This window comes from Pogona vitticeps, chromosome 4 (assembly GCF_051106095.1).
Source record: "Pogona vitticeps strain Pit_001003342236 chromosome 4, PviZW2.1, whole genome shotgun sequence".
Lineage (NCBI taxonomy): Eukaryota > Metazoa > Chordata > Lepidosauria > Squamata > Agamidae > Pogona > Pogona vitticeps.
Window position 1 is genome coordinate 104,721,035 of NC_135786.1, and position 16,798 is coordinate 104,737,832.

At 43.4% G+C, this 16,798-nt stretch overlaps 1 protein-coding gene across 7 annotated transcripts in view; it reads right to left on the bottom strand.

Moving 5' to 3' along the window:
- Positions 1 to 16,798, bottom strand: part of CFH (complement factor H) — a 275,435-nt gene that overhangs the window by 156,920 nt on the left and 101,717 nt on the right. For 3 of the 7 annotated variants that reach the window (XR_013544564.1, XR_013544563.1, XR_013544565.1), the window contains exons 13-15: positions 15,912 to 16,097; positions 14,569 to 14,748; positions 8,700 to 8,855 (exon numbers count right to left, since the gene is read on the bottom strand). The exons of the other annotated variants lie outside the window; for them this stretch is intronic. The gene's annotated coding sequence lies outside the window, so the exon portion shown is untranslated. The remainder of the gene's footprint in view (positions 1 to 8,699; positions 8,856 to 14,568; positions 14,749 to 15,911; positions 16,098 to 16,798) is intronic. 7 annotated transcript variants of the gene reach the window in all.

The window sequence follows — 16,798 nt, forward strand, 5'->3', positions numbered from 1 at the left end:
AAAGGCAGGCAGTATCAAATGCTGCAAGACGGTATGTAAGGACCACTGTGGTGGAAGAGGGGGTCTGGTAGGTTGCGTATTAGGGACCCCTTGCAGAAACTGCTTCAGTGTGGGGGGCCGGAAGAGCATAGTAGCATTGGGGTTCCGTGGTTGATGGGCCAATATAGCAGACAACTAGACTTTGAGAGTAGACAAGAGTTGGTGACTGAAGAGGTGAGAAAAAAATTGAAGGACAGCTTGAAGGATTGTTGGGGCAGTGGAAAGGTTATGCTGATTTGCAAATTTAATAAAGGTGGCCTATTTGTAGGTGTATAATTGTATAGTAGTGGGTTTTCTAGCATGAGCCAGAATAGTAGCTACAGAAGATGTATCCTCCATGCTGTGAGGTGGAGAGTCGGGAGGTCAGGACCGAAGGTTTGGCCCCGGTGCTGGGTGAGTAGGTAAGGTATGGGAGGAAGACTGAGTGGAGCATGGTGAACCAGGGCTGTCTGGGCCACCACGCGGCGATGAGGATCACATTGGAGTGTTTGTGGTGAAGCTTGATGATGGTTCTGAGGAGGAGAGGAATGGGGGAAAGAGGTAGATTAGGTGTGATGTCCATGGAGTCATGAGAGCATCTCCAAGGGAGCTGGGACCAATTCCTGCTCTGGAACAATAGAAAAAGCATTTTGCGTTTTTGGCTGTTACAAAAAATGTCTATATGTGGTTGTCCCCACAGGTCGGTAATCTGACGGAAAACAAAATCGTCAAGGGACCATTCGTGCATCTGGGAGTGAAATCTGCTCAGTGAATCTGCTAGTCGATTGTGTTTAGTGGAGATATGAATTGCTATCGGAAAGATGTGGCACTTGAGGCACCATTTCCAGATTTGAACCATGAGGTAAAGGAGGGGGATGTCATTAGTTCAGCTGAAGAAGGCCTGGAATCAGAGGGGTTAATTACAGCTGAGGAAAATGCTGGGCGATTAGTATCGCAGACAGCTGCATCACCACCAGATTCTCCTCCCCCACTGGCCAGAGTGAGAGACAAGCTTTGGCAGAGACTCACAACATGGAGATCTGAGGCTCACATGAATGCTTCTCACAGGAACATCAGGTTGAACAGCCCTGAGTTTTAACATGATGGAATGTTTCTAGGAATTAGGTGATTGTTGCTGCTATATAATTTGTACTCAGAGGCTTGGAAGCTTGTGAAAGCAACAAGTCAATTCCCTGGCTCACATCCATGCTCCTGCTTACTCCGTTGACCCTTGGCTTTCGGACTCTGACTTCTGCCTACAGTTTATGTTTTGGCTTTGACAATTTGGCATCTGTTTTGTATCTCCCGGACTTCTGACTTTGGACTGGCTTATTGGACTTTCACCTGCTGAATCCCCTAGGAACATGACAGATTGCTTCCACCACACATTCTCTCTACAAGATGGAGGGGGCGAGACAAGCGAAGGCTCTCGGCAGCTGAATGCAGGGCTAATTCAGATGCAGTATCTTACACAAATGGTGGGACAGCTTCAGCAGCAACAACTGCAATCTCAGGCCAACACTACTGCCCAGATTAAGTGCCCTGTGCTTCCTCCAGAAAAGTTTGGAGGAAAGGTGGAGTTTCCAGCATTCCTGGCACAGTGTAAACTGTATATTGAGCTGCGTGCCAGAGATTTTCCCATGGAGAAAACCGAGGCATGCTTCATAGTCAGCCTTCTCAAGGGACAGGCAGCTAAATGAGCCAGTCCTCTACTCCTTGCCCCTTCACCCCTGTTAACCAATTACGAGGGCTTTTTGGACCATACTTCAGCAGCTTTTGCTAATCCCTTGCAAGGTGCTACTGCCAATAGGAAGATTCAGAACCTGAAACAGGGTAAGGGTCCAATTCCTCAGTATTCCACTGAGTTCAGACTCTTGGCCCAAGACTTGGTCTGGAACAAGGTGACTCTCATGGACAAATATATGGAGGGGCTGGCTGGTGATATCCTGGATGAGCTGGCACATGTAGACTGACCCAATATGCTGCAAGAACTAATCACCCTGTGCCTTCGCATCAATGGCCAACTAGAGAGCCGGCATCTAGTACAGGGTGGTTCCCATCCCTAGAGCCACTCCTGGCACCTTCTAGCACTGGAGAAGAGGATTTTGAGCCCATGCAGTTAGCGGCTGCTCAGCCATGCCTCACCCCTGAGTTAAAAACAAGACTCAGTTCACAGAATCTCTGCCTGTACTGTGGGGGAGCAGGATACATCGCCTCTGGCTGCTTTGTCAAGCAGTGCACCCATGGTTCCATGCTACCAGCAGCAGCAAAAAATTTGCCCCATGTCTGAGTTGACCCTCAGATGTGGGGCACCTAGCCTATGTTAATATCCAAGGATTGACTTATTGGACTTTCACCTGCTGAATCCTAGGAATCCTGGGAATCTAGAACTGAGCCTATGTAGTTCACTCATTGTAGATTTGTTCTTGTTTACTCTCAAGCCCAGAATCTCGAGAAGGGAGAGAGTAAAATTTACATTGCATAGTGCTTGGGGATGGGAGGGGGCCACAAGCAACCAATCATCAATGTAGGGCAAGATGGATATTCCCTGCATACGAATATAGGCTGCCACTGGAGCCATGCATTTTGTGAAGACGCGAGGAGCGCTAGAAAGTCCAAAAGGGAGGGCTTTGAACTGGTAAATGATGTTTCTGAGGGAGAACCTGAGAAATGTCCTGTGATCTCGATAGATGGTGATGTGAAAGTAGGCATCACATAAATCAATGACTGCAAACCAGTCGTCCTCTTGAAGAAGAGGTAATATGTGCTCTAGGCTCACCATGTGAAAATGCTGTTGAATTATGTAATAGTTGAGGTCCCGTAGGTTGAGAATGGGATGGAGACCTCCATCTCTTTTGGGTACTGTGAAATATTGGGAAAAGAATCCCTGGTCGCTGTCTCATTGAGAGGCGATATAGCATTATTTGAGAGGAGAGATTGGATTTCTGTTTGTAGACCGTGAGATGGTATGGTGAGAACTGTCCTTGGTGGTGGAAGGGATGCAAATTTTATTGCATAACCTACGGCAATGATGGTGAGAACCCAACTGTCTGTGGTAATAGCTGCCCAAGATGTAAAGTGGGTTGTGAGGCAGGTGGTGTGAGAAACTAAAGGATGAGATGGCGAGATCTGAGCCAGACGGAACTCAAAACTGTGTTTTTGTTTCTTGTCAGGTTGGTGAAAAGACTGATGGGGATGTTGTTGCTGTGTGGTATGGTGCTCTTGGAATGTAGAAGTAGCTTGTGGCAGGTATCTCTGTCAGCAAAGGATTTGTATTGTTGGTAGGAATAGGGTCAATGCCATTCATAGCATTGGGGTCTGTAGTAAGGTTGTGTATTACAGGACCTTGTTGTTTTTCTCATTTTTTGAAGATTGTCAAGAATCTCAACCGGGACAGAAAGACTGGAATGGCATGGAAAAAGGGGTAGACTTGATTGTGTTTGGTAGGGGAATTTGTCAGAATTCTATTCTGTATCCATCTTGAATGATACTTAGGACCCATTTATCAGTAGTGATGTTGCGCCATTTGTGCAGGAATGGTAACAATCTTGTGGAAAATGAAGAGTTATGAGAACTGCTTACCCCTGTGCTGAGTCTTACAAAAGAACTGCTTCAGGATGTGGAAGCATTGTTGCTTGAACAGCGGAGTGGTGGATTGCTGGGTTTGATAAGTCTGGTCATGTTGTTGCCTACTGTACTGAGATGGTTGGTACTGAGTAGAGGGTTGGTACTGTGGCTTTCTGTAGGCTTGTTTTTGGTACCGATACGGCTGGTATGGTATGTAGGATTTTGCTGTCTTTCTCATTTTATGAATATTTTCCATGGTTTTGTCAGGTTTGGAGTTAAATAGTCCAGTGGCATCGAAGGGAAGCTCTTCAATTTTCGTTTTGGTATCATCAAGGGTATTGGCTGTTCTAAGCCAGGCCTGGCATCTAACAGCACTAGCAGTCAGCATGGACTTGGAGGTGATGTCGGCTGTGTGTTTTGCAGCGAATCACTGTTGTCTGGTAAGCGTATTAGCCTCTTCGTAGACGTTAATGGGCTCTGCCTTTGAAGGATCAGGCAGGGATTGTAGCATTGGAACTATTTTGTCCCATAAGTGCTTCTGATAAGCACCCTTGGCTGCTTGGTAGTTAGGAATTTTTATTAGTAGGGCAGCAAATGTATAGAGCTTTTTGCCGAAAGTGTCTGATTTCTTTCCTTCTTTGTCGATAGGCGTGATTGACGATCAAGTACGGGATCTGTATTGAGTAGCTTCAACCACAACAGAGTTGGGCAAAGGGTGCTTGGCAAGGAAGTCAGAGTCCGCACCATGTGTCTTGTAATGGTGCTCAATTTTGCGAGGCACTTGAGCCATCGTAGGAGATTTGTCCCAAGAAGATTTTACCAGTTCGAAAAGAGCTGGAATAAGACTGAAGCTAGGAGGGGAAGCTTTGTCCTGTTCCATATCGTGGAAGACTAGGTCCCATTCATGTTGAGGGATCTGTGCATCCAATTGAAGAGTTTTTGTCATGCGCATGATGAGTAGTGTGTATGATGAGAAATCCTCTAAAAAGGGCTGAGATGACGAACCCTGGCCACCTGCATCAGGGATGTCTGAGTCGCTAGATGATGTAGAGGGGTTGTCATGAGACGACTGTGAGGTGAGAGATGGGGGTGCCTCAGTACTGCATCTTCTGGTACCATATCTGCATCCGATTGAGTGGATGGGGAGAAGGGGATAGTATCATGGGCATCAGGACTGGAATAAAGCATCATAGCCTGAAATGAAGAATGCTGGCTGCTACACTTAGCACGCTCCGAGAGTGCTGTAGGTACCATAGGAAATCGCCTCTTACGGGATGGTGCCTGCGAAGTGGAAAGATCCACTTGAGTTTGTGGCTGATGTGGGATAGGAGGAGCCATGGTATGGTGCCATGATGTTTGAGGAGCGGTGGAGCCTGGAAACTCTGGCAGGTAGGTGTAGCCATGGTATGGGTATGGCTGGAACAAAGCGTAGTAAGGGTGGCCAAACTGTGGTGGGCCCTGTGGACGGTACCCATTGCCTTCATCCCATGGCTGGTACGGAGCGATATGATTACACTTTCCAGTACGCTTTCTAGGAGTGTTGTGATCAGACTCCTGTTTGGACGGAGACTCGGTATCAGCCCGCACTGAGTATCGAGGGCTTGAGTGGGCAACGGCCCAGCTGGCATCTGGCACAGCCTCAAATCGGCCCAAGTTCAGTGACATGCACACATTATTCTGAGCCATCTGGGCTAAAGGAATGTGTTCCTCAGTATCAGAAAGTCCAATTGCTTCCCTCAAAAAGCAATATCAAAGGAGCGGGAGGAGGCAATATCAAAGGAGCAGGAGGAGGCACAATAGGCATCTTAGCATGTTTCTTCACCTTCTTTGGTTTATCAATGGCCTTCTTCTTTGCAGGCATAGAAGAAGGCGCTTTGGCTTTAGGCAGTTTGGAAGCGTCCTTAGCCTTACCAGAGATGGTAAGCACCGGCTGGTCTGCAGGGGAATTCTGCTTGGAGGCCTCAGCACGCGGAAGAGTCAGTGCTGGAAGAGAGGCACTCTCCATGGTGGGAAAAAGAGTCTTTTAGTAAAGACCAAAGTCTTTGGCACCTTAGCTTGCTCGCTTGCTTAGAAAGAACTCTGCAGGCAATGCAAGACTGATCAAGATGTGATTCTCCCAAACAAAACAAGCATTTATCGTGCCCGTCTGATAAAGGGATTTTGCAGGAGCAGACGGCACACTGCTTGAAGCCCCGAGGGACCATAAATAAAAAGGAGGGAGATTCGTTGATGGGGGGAGGGAAATGCGATAGAATGACAAATAAGCAACAAAAATAGTAGGTTCTGTCGAACAACCGTAAAATAAAATTAAAAAGGGAATCAGAAGAACTAGCTAAGCTAGAATACTTAATGGTTGATTGCTCTGCTCTTCCTACGTCCTACAGGAACGGCGGAAAAAGAGGAACTGAAAAGAAGATGGCTCGGGGGGCAAGCTAATTGACACTTTTTTCTAAAGCTCTAGAATCTTCTGGACGTCCTGTGCAGGTGCAGGATTAACCCAATTGTGTGCGTTCACAGAGACTACAACAAAGAACTAAAGGGTACATTCGCTGTATGTCTGAGTGATAAGAGGAACCGTCTGTGTAATCCGAGCAAACTTCAGCTTCTGGTGGCTACATCTGTCATTCTATTTGAAAAATCAGGAACTTATCCTTGAAGTTCTACTCAGGGAGGATTTGAGACATTTTTATTTCAACTTGATGGTCCCATCTCTGTCAAATCCTGACTTTCATCCACCTAAACTAGAATGCTAGTTATATTCTTCTTCTTGAAGTAGGACTCAGCAAAGTTATTAAGGTTTTTAATGTATATCGTACTGAGGAGCTGCTCCCAGTAAACTAGCAAAACCTCCTAAACATGTATTCACCACAAGATTTATAAACACACATGGCAGCTTGATGGCTCTGATATTTAAATGTCAAGATATGCATATATTTTGGTGTAGTATTCCCATCAGCCAGATTATGAAATACTCAATTGTTTGTGTTATTTAGAATGCTCAGGGAACTTTCACCACTATCCTAAGCAAAAAGAAAAGAAAAAGGAGACAAAAGAGAGACAAAAACGTTGTGGCACCTTAAAGACTGTGATATTTTAATATGAGCTTCTGTGGACAAGTCCACTTCTTCAGGCACTGTCTAAAAAAGTAGACATGTCCACAAACACTCATATTAAAACATAGCAGTTAATCTTTAAGGTGTTACAATGGTTTTGTCTTCTTTAATTTCTAATTTTTTTGCCTGAGATGCTAGCACAGACTAACACAGCTACCACTTCTAAAACTACCATTACCTTAAGATCATTCTTTTTTCATGAAAAGATGATCTTCTACTTTGTCAGGATTCTTACTGTTCTAATAGATTTATGTGGCTAATCTATGATAATAATAAAGACTGATTGACTAAAATCAGAAACTTATAATACACAAATCCACTCCTTGATTAAAATCTTCTAGATTTAAGTGACAGTGCAACTTACTTATAGGGGATAGTGATGCATTCAGACTGGGGGAGAGCCGGTGAAGAGAAATTTCACACTTTGTATTTGTCTCACCTTCAGCATTATTGAATCTCAGGTTCCTCAGAGTTAAAGAAACAATTAAGTAAAGGATCTGTGATATGACCTTTCAAGACAACAGAACCCTGGTATCAGGTTAGCTGGGAATCATAAAAACTTTGCTCTGGCTGAGCATCTTCATGGTCTGGAAATCCCTCAACATCAAAGAGATTTTACTCTAGCTCCCAGCCTTGATTTCTTGCTTGCTTTAATCTTAATTATTCTCTTTTGGGGAGGAGGGACACAATCTTCTTGTCTTGGGAATGGCCTGCAACTAGGGTCTAACATCATGGTGCTACTTGCTGTGGGTGCCAATACATCTCGTGCTCATGTCAATAACACACGACTTGAACTACTGGCCGTATGTTATTATTCTACACATATTACGAGTGCATGCATCACATGTCACTCAATTCTTCCCAAGCAGGCCTGACAATTTAGAAATCAACCTGCTTCTCTCAGATTGTACCAACACATTATACATATAGCATATTCCACAAGGAAGAAGCTAATTAATCTCTGCATTAATTTATTGTATTTATTTAAAATAATTATACCCTGCCTTTCTCCTTACAGAGGACCCAAGACCCAAAATGCAACATAATATTTAAAAATAAAAAAGTAAATATACAAACATTAAATAGGATCAAACAAATATCACACTTAAAATGATAAATAAAAGCAACCCCAAAAACATTCAAAGTGGTAAGGTACAAACATCCACTTAACACTTCACTCAGGAAGCCAAGCACTAAGGGAAAACCTGCCTGAAGAGAAAGAATGTCATCTACTTGCAGAAAGATAGCAAAGATGGGACCAGCCTGGCCTACAGTGGAAGGGAGTTCCAGAATCTGGGAATTGTGGCAGAGAAGACCTTCTCCCATGTCTGTACCAAGTACACCTGTGAAGACAGTGGGGCTGAGCAAAAAGCCTCTCCTGATGATCTTAACACCTGGGCATAAAGGGAGACACAGTCCTTGAGACAGCTTGGACCCAAGCTGTTTAGAGCTTTATAGGTTAAAGCCAGCACTCTAAATTGTACCTGGGCATATGTCATCATGGCCAGATCAGACCTGTCCAGGAATGGGCAGAGATAGCATACTAGTTCTAACTGTGCAAATGCACTTCCAGCTACCAATGAAACCTTGGCATCTAGGCTCAGATAATAATCCAGGAGCATCCCCAAACAGTGCAGCTGTGTTTTCAAAGGGAATGTAACCCCACCTAGAAAAGGCTGCATCCCTATTCCTTGATCTGCCTTTCTAATGATCAGGAGTACTTTTGTCTTCTGTGGATTACCTTTCAGTTTATTCACCCTCATCCAGTCCATTACTGATGCTAGACACTAATCTAGAGCCAAAACACCTTCCTCAGATCAAGCATTCCAGTAATGAAGATATTAACTTTGATGTGAGATTATGAAGTTCTTACTGCACATAGAGATATTCTATCTTGTCAGGATTCTTAGTGTTCTAATAGTTCTACATGACTAATCTATAATTGTAATAAAAACTGAATAACTGAAAGCAGGAACTTAGATATAACACACAAAGACATACCTTTGCATTCTGGTTCAGGTGACCATTTTCCACCGACACATTTTGTTGTATAAAAACCAGAATGACAGCTGTAGTTTGCAATCTCGTTATAGTTAAATTGCTTGTTAAGAGGAACATCTGGTACAAACTTTGTGTTTTTTGGCCGTCTACATTTTCCTGTAACATATAATGGTAGAAATACCACTCAGTCCAGCTGTTAATAATGTCCAGTTCATCAGATTCAATGCAACAAGTGTTGTTCAGTTAACAAATGCAGGGGAAAGAAGACAGGTGGTTTCTTTTGTTTTAGACCTGCAAGTGGTCTCAGATTTTATTTTATTTCATATATTTATTTGGTTTTGGAAGACAATGTACAGCTGTTTTTACAAGGATGAGATGTGAACTACAGTGGTGCCTCGCTTAATGACGATAATCCGGTTCAGGAAAATCACTGTTAAGCGAAAACATCATAACGCGAAATAAAAAACCCCCAATGAAATGCATTGAAACCCCTTCAATGCGTTCCAATGCAGTCAAAACTCACCGTCCAGTGAAGATCCTCCACAGGGCAGCCATTTTCGCTGCCTGTCTTGTGAGGAATCCATCCCAGATAACAGCGGGGAGCCATTTTGTTTACCCGGTGGCCATTTTGAAACCGCAGATCAGCTGTTTAAAAACGTTGTTTTGCGAAGAATCGGTTCCCGAAGCAGGAACTGATCATTGCAAAGCGAAAAAAACCCCATTTAGACCATCGTTTTGCGACTGCAGAAAGATCGTCATAATGCGGTTTCGTCGTAATGCAGGGCAATTGTAAAGCAAGGCACGACTGTACAATTTTTTCCTACCACACTTTTTAACTTACGAGAAGTGGTGTGATGAACTACTTCCATCTATTTGGGGTGTTTGGCTTCCCATCACACTCTGTTTTGTTATTCTGGTGATGTTTTTTGTCCCTAGCAGGCACTGCCACAGAACCCTCTTACCAACCAGGTTCTCATTCATACTTCCAGTTTGCCTGGCTGTTTACCCTGCTCCATCATTGGAATGTTGACCATCACACTGCAGCTAAATCCTGCTATTTCCTCATTAATCTGAGGGAACACATATATCTTCCAGTACATTTACTCTCATACTCTCTCAATGGCAGTCTGTACATGGCAACATTGTCCATAAAACAAAGAGAGAAGCATAACCAATCCTGGGCATGTAACTCAAAACCCCAAGGCTGGTTCTAGCCTTATGATATGATTTTTGACTCACTGGATAAAATCCTGTTGCACAGTTGTGCAAAATGTGTGACTTTTAGATGGGAACTGAGGTAAGACATGAAATCTCCATAGACATTATGCAGAGTCACACAATTTAGTGTACTAGCTGTGTAATTATTGCTGCATGAGCATGCAGCAATAGATATTGTTCAGCAGCAGCATTCAGCATTTCATAAGCCAATTCAAAAAACTTGGGCTGTTCCAAACAGAAAAAAAATTAACTATGAAATTGGACCCAGGATCAGCATCAAGTCTGGCACCAATGTAGCAGGAAGCAAGCTTTTGCTCTGTGCCAAATTTGGGGACATTTGGACAAAGGGGTTTGAGATGATTTTTTTAAAAGTAGCACTATTTTTATTCCATGCAGAACAAAGCAACCTGGAGCTCCAGATGATTTAAAACAGATAAGACTAAATTTACATACTTTGGGGGGGGGATTGTCCCTCCCAGCTGCTCTTTTTTATTTTATTTCCCAGACATTCAAGCATTCATGCCTCTAGTAAACAATTTACCATTAGTGCTTTAGAAACTAGAAAAAGTTTGAGATTGCTGGCCCTCTTATAACTTTCCAACATTCTATATGGATTAAACTTTTGACATGCCACTTTGAACACCATTCAAGGACTATGAAATAAAACAATTAACTCCTTCCTGGCCAAACATTTTAACTCCTTCCTGTGAAAATATTTAAAAATACAGTAGTGCCCCGCATAGCGACGTTAATCCGTTCCAGGATTAACGTCGCTATCCAGAAACATCGCTAAATGGAAAGAAAAACCCCATAGAAATGCATTCAACCCTGTTTAATGCGTTCCTATGGGGCAAAAACTCACAGTTCAGCGAGGATCCTCCATAGGGGCGGCCATTTTCGCTGCCTCGGTAAGTGAGGAATCCGTCCAGAAAACAGCGGGGGGCCATTTTGGAACCGCAGATCAGCTGACATTTCCCCCAGCTGGCCAGCGGGCACTTCAGAAGGAGCCTCCGGAGGAAGAGGAGGAGGTGAAGCGGGACGGGGAGCCAGGCACCCGGCCATTCCAGGGCCCTTTCCCTTCCCCCTTCCCCCTCCGTCCCCCCAGGAAGAGCAAGCCGACGGCTGCCAGCTTTTGGAAGAAGGTGAAGGGGAGGTGGAGCCAGGCACCCCGCCACGCCAGGGCCCTTTCCCTTCCCCCGCTGCCGCCGCCGCCCTGCCAGGAGCGAGCCAGCCGAAGCGCCGCTCGCCGCTGGCCTGGGAATGAGCGCCCCCCGCCGCCTCCTCGGAGGAAGAGGGCTCCCCCGCGGTCCTTCTCAAGTCCCCACCAGAATTTTCCCCCAGCTGACCGGTGGGAGCTTGAGAAGGACTGTGGGGGAGCTCTCCCCTGCGGTCCTTCCGATGCCCCTGCCAGTCAGCTGGGGTAAAATGGGGCCTATGGGGAAAATCGCAAAGCGATTTTTCCCTGTAGGGGACATCGCAATGCGATCGCTTTTGTGATCACAAAATCCACATCGGTATGTGGATTCGTCGTTAAACGGGCCACCTGTTAAGCGAGGCACCACTGTATGTACTTTTAAAAAATAGAGGATACTATTCAGCAGCTCACTCGTTCAAGCTATGAAATTACTGTTTTTCTGTTTTGTGGCAGTCATCTCAAAGCAAGTTTTATCCGATTTACTTGTGAATAAGTTCACCTAGTTTACTCAAGAGTAGAGAAGCAAAAGCAGCCAAGGCTGGCTGCAGCGTGAGGGGAGAAGGTTAGGGAGATAGAAGGGAACTGCCCCTCTTTCCCTCCTGCCTTTCTCACTCTGTATGAATTTATGACTTTCAAAATGTCATAACATTAAGATCTTTGTTCCAGTCTTCTAAACCAAGAGCATTTTAGGTTAGGCTGAAATTCAAGCTTATTGAAAACGAGACCTGACATGCACACAAGCACGAGTGTGTGTGTGCCCTGCCTTTCCCAACCGCTCTGCAGGGTAAAACGTTTGGGGACCCCTGCTGTGGACCATCTTGGCTGTTGCCATTTGTGTTGTCAGCCTTCAGACTGCCTTTTGCTATTTAAAGCTTGGCATCCTTTTTCCTGCTGGCAACACAGGGACAATATTATGGAGCAGTATAGGGCCATTTCCTGGCTTTTTGAATTATGGTTACAGAACCACAATATCCCACATTCATAAACCAGAAATTTATTGAAGATCTGAATATATGATATTAGATGTCCCAAGTTCTAGGTACAAAAACATTAATAATGAAAGAGAAGGAACCTCACTGGTCAGTCATTACATGGAAGACAACCATGCTGTAAAGGATGTATAGTTCCGGGCTATAGACACTGTCCATGCAAGTAATAATAAGGCTTAGTGAAAAAGGGAGATAGACTGGATACTGAGACTGGGTATACTAGCCCTACAAAGGTTAAATGAAGAAACAGATTTTCTCTTTCTTCTTTAGCACTTAGGCAGAAGTCTATTGCTTAGTCAGAGTGACGCTGAATAACAGCTGTGGAAGATAACATGCAGAAATGGAGGACCCCCATCCCAAACCCAACCCCATATCATAACTAATCTGGTTGAGCTGTGCAGTGACCAAATAAAAAGTCTAAAATGAAATCTAGGGTATGTATGAAACACAATGGCTACATTTTGCATTTACATAAAACAATACACTGGATAATTATTCTCATTGTGAACAATGTATAGAGTCTTAAATTGTTATATGTAATGCAATGTATAAAGGTTAAAATGGCAATATGATGTTAGCATTAAAGTCATAATAGAAACTTTCTCCTTACGAAACCTAGGACCACAATCTCCAGTGCAGTAAGACACATGTAGATAACTGGAATACTTACAGTAAATATATTTACGTGTTGCATATAATTACATAGTGCTCACAAGAACATAAACATTCAGCAGTCAAACGGACAGAACTTAAGCATGACAGTCAAACATGAACTGTAAAGAAACACAGTAGCTAGTCCTTAATTTATACTCCCTTCAACCAATCAAATTAATGGTTTACTTCAGGATAGCTTATTTCACATGGCTGTGTTTTACCAGTCACGTAGACAGTGACTAATTAATTCCACCTGTACTAACCAATTGCTAATTACAATACTATTTCTTAAAGACCTAAGATGTTGTCCCACTTTTTTGTTTCATTCTTTTGTGTTCACTTTGTACTGCCCTTGAAGAAGGCCATAAAATTCAGGATGGAATGCACTGGGTATTTTAAACTGAAATAAAGGGAGGTGTTGTTTTTTCTTTTTCTTTTACATCTGGAGGCTGCGATTTCCCTTTCAGAATCAGATTACGCAAAGAGACTCATTATGTCATCATGACTTATCACAACGCTCTCCCTCTACCGGCCAGCATAGACATAAAGGAAGAGTTCTGTCACCTAGTGCTTCTCTTCCTCATCTTCCCGTTTCCTCCTCCCAGCACAAGACAAACACAGGGTGGAGAGGCTCCAGCAGCTGCTGCCGTGTTTTTGTGTGAACATGCCTGTTGGGGAGCACCAGCCATCATGATAACATGCAGCAAGTCAAAAGAAAAGAGAAGGAGCAGGGAAAGGGAGGAAGAATGAGACTAGTGTGGAAGTGACTTGTGATAATCTGTAGTAGGAAAGACAAGGGAAAGAAATTGGCATAGAGGAAAAGTGGCTGGTGTGATGACGGCCCAACCTCAATTTTCCTTCGGTTAGCAACTGGCAATGAAAAAGAACTCATCCCCTGAGAATCTCATCAGACATTTTCACTTAAATGACATGCTTAATTTTTGAAATGCTTTACAGAAAGGACTGGGTAACTTTTTGCCAGATGCAATGCTGGTTGGTCTTTGGGGAGGTGCATCACACCTACGCACAGCCAGGGACACCTACACCAATGTGCACAATATGGGCACAAACACAGGCACTTCTTCTCCATGTCCTGCTGGTTCTTCCCCTGGATGGAAGGAGCAGCTCATTCCTCAGCCTCCTCCCAAAACTACTGGGGAGATGAGAGGAGATTCATGGCAAAGAGGAGTCTCACTTCCCTACAGCAAGGTGGACACTGTGGCGGGGAAATGGCACATGCGGTTGCTCTGTCTGCACACCCCTTGTCCCAGCATGACAGGGCTGTCAGGAGCCTGCCCACATTAAGAGAAAAGGTTAATGTGCCTTCTTTTCCAATATCAATGGACACCTGAAAGCCAAATCATGCTGGGAAAGACTATTCTCAAAGTGAGTCTTTTCCCCACATGCTATTTATTTTTCAGTACAGTGAGGGCTGTTAAAATAACTGATCTGTGGGCTATCTCAGTGTGGAGGGATGACTGCCCCTCTGTGCCCTCGTTTTTCAGTCACACCAGTTTCCTGGTGCCATATTATAGATCAGTTCAGCAGGTTTCAAGAGTGTCTCTGGCCTCCGATTGCTCTGGAAAAACACAGAGTGACAATCATCAGCCCCATGCTTTCAAATACAGTGATGGCATCAAGGAAGGAATTTCAGGGACAGGTTACAGCAACTGAGGACACTCACAGCCTCCAAGGGCAACATATTGTGTGCATGTTATGGTACTCAATGTGGTAAGAAATACTGCATATGGTACTAAATTCAAGAAGTGTCTACGGGAATTCTAACAAGTTTATTTGCAATGTTGTTGCTTACCAGTGCATAAAGGTAACTCCCACTTTCCATGAAGACACCTGGCTGTAACAGGTCCAGGAATGGCAATTTTTCCTGTACATTCATAATCAACAGTTTCATTATGCTTGTATCTCTGTGCGTCAACACTGACAGGCTGTCCAGACGCAATACGGGTAGGTCGTCCACAGGTTTTTGATTCCTCTGTTGGAAACAGAATAAGAAAATGTGAGTAAAAATTATTGATTATTACTAATTGATTTACTGTTAACATGATATTACTGTTTTGTCAATGTTTGCAGCATGCTAATAGACAATTTGTATGAAACATGGAAATAAACTGACATTAATCTATGGTGGGTGCAGCAATTCTAGATGTTGACTGAAGAAAGATGTCAATGGCATAGGCCCTCCCTTTCATCATCACTGCTGGCAGAAGGGTGATCTGCTGGTGGGGTGGAGTGGGTGAGAGCAAGGGCACTGGCCCAGGAGCCCTTATTTGTGCAGCTGGTCTTCCCACCAGAGCTAGATCTTGAAAGAGGGCATCCGAAAGGTCAGGCAGTAGTGAACCTAAGATAGGTTACTGCCCACCCACCTTTCCCAGCTACAGCAGCCTAGAATTGGGATACCTCATTCAGCCCTCCAGCATTGCTTTTAGGTTAAGAATTTCTGGAAAAAATCCATCAAGCTAAGAAGACAAACAATGGGATCTGGAAATGGCAGAAAGTTCATCCAAGCTCTCCATCTCCATTTGAGACAACACCTGGATGGCAGATTCAAGAGGCACACAGATCACCTGCTCACAGTTTGCCTCACTTTGGAGAGATGCTGTGCAATGCTGCTTAAATTATAAAAATAATTTCACATTTTGTATCTGTACATATAATTTAGCATACACAATTTGTTGTAAATCAGTGTTTAGTTTTCTCCTCATTTTTAGTTGCTTTGTTAAATAGCCAGTCTAGTATCAGGAAACTGAAAGACAACAGTCTGTTCTGTTTTCAGTGAAAGCCTATATCTCAATTCGCTACAAAATCCTTACTGTAATTATTTGATGCATGATGCTAAACATCCTGGAGTTTTGGTTTAAACACAGGGTTTGAACTGTAAATCAACAGGAAGCACTTCTCACAGTCTTATTCATACTGTGGAAATTAACCCATTCTCCATTTCCAATATTCTCCTTCCCTTCTGTTGAAGAGAACTACTATTTTCACTTCCCTTTTTCATCCACTGAAAGATTCTTGTGTACCCAGAAAACAAAACTTATACAGCCTCTGCAACTAGTGGGAACTAAAGGATGATGGAAACAGGTCTGTCAGCACATAAATCCTTGTGAAAAATTTGTTCCTCCAGCGATGACTTACCTGTGCATGAGGGCAAAGGGGTCCATTCCCCATCAATACACTCTATTGTGTTTGGTCCAGTCATTGCAAATCCAACATCACACTCATATGCCACTTTCTCACCATGTTGGTATTCTTCACGCAGTTCACCATAAGCAGAACTGTGTGGACTTGTAGAGTTTGGCTGTACACAAGGGTTGACCGTTTCTAGAAAAAGGAGAACATCATTAACTTTGAACCCATTTGCTCCAAATAAATCCCCATGAGGCTTATTTCCACGTAGTTATCCTTATAATAAAAACCCAATTTATAATGACTGCATGCACTGGATTTCAGTGAAGTCAGATGGAAACATCCAGATAGAAAAGCTTCTGTCTGATTCCTGGGTTGTGAAAGAAGTTGTGTGGAAATTGTCATTATGTTGTTAGCAGATAAGTGTGGAGGAGTCCCAAGTGGCAATTTACCTCAATATGCATTTAAATGCACAGTGAATCAGTTATCTGTTTCTATATTATGAATGCTACAGTGAATATTACTCTTTCTATTTACTATTATTTATTTATTTAAAATAATTCGACCATGCCTTTCTCAAGAGGACCTAAGGCAGTTTACAATATTATAACAAACAATATTGAAAGCCCCCCTCAAAAATCATTCTTGAAATATTTATAAAGAATTAAACATTTATCAAATTAAAAACTGGTGGATAAAAACTATTCTAAAGAAGCAACTGCATTTGAAAGGCAGACATTACTGAGAAAAAGACTAATTGAAAAGTATTTGCCTACTTATAGAAAGAGAGCCAGCCTGGCCTTATGAGGGAAGGAGTTCCACAGATTAGAAGCAATGACAGAACAGATTCTCTCTTGTGTCCTCACCAAATGCACCCATGAGGTGATGAGACTGAA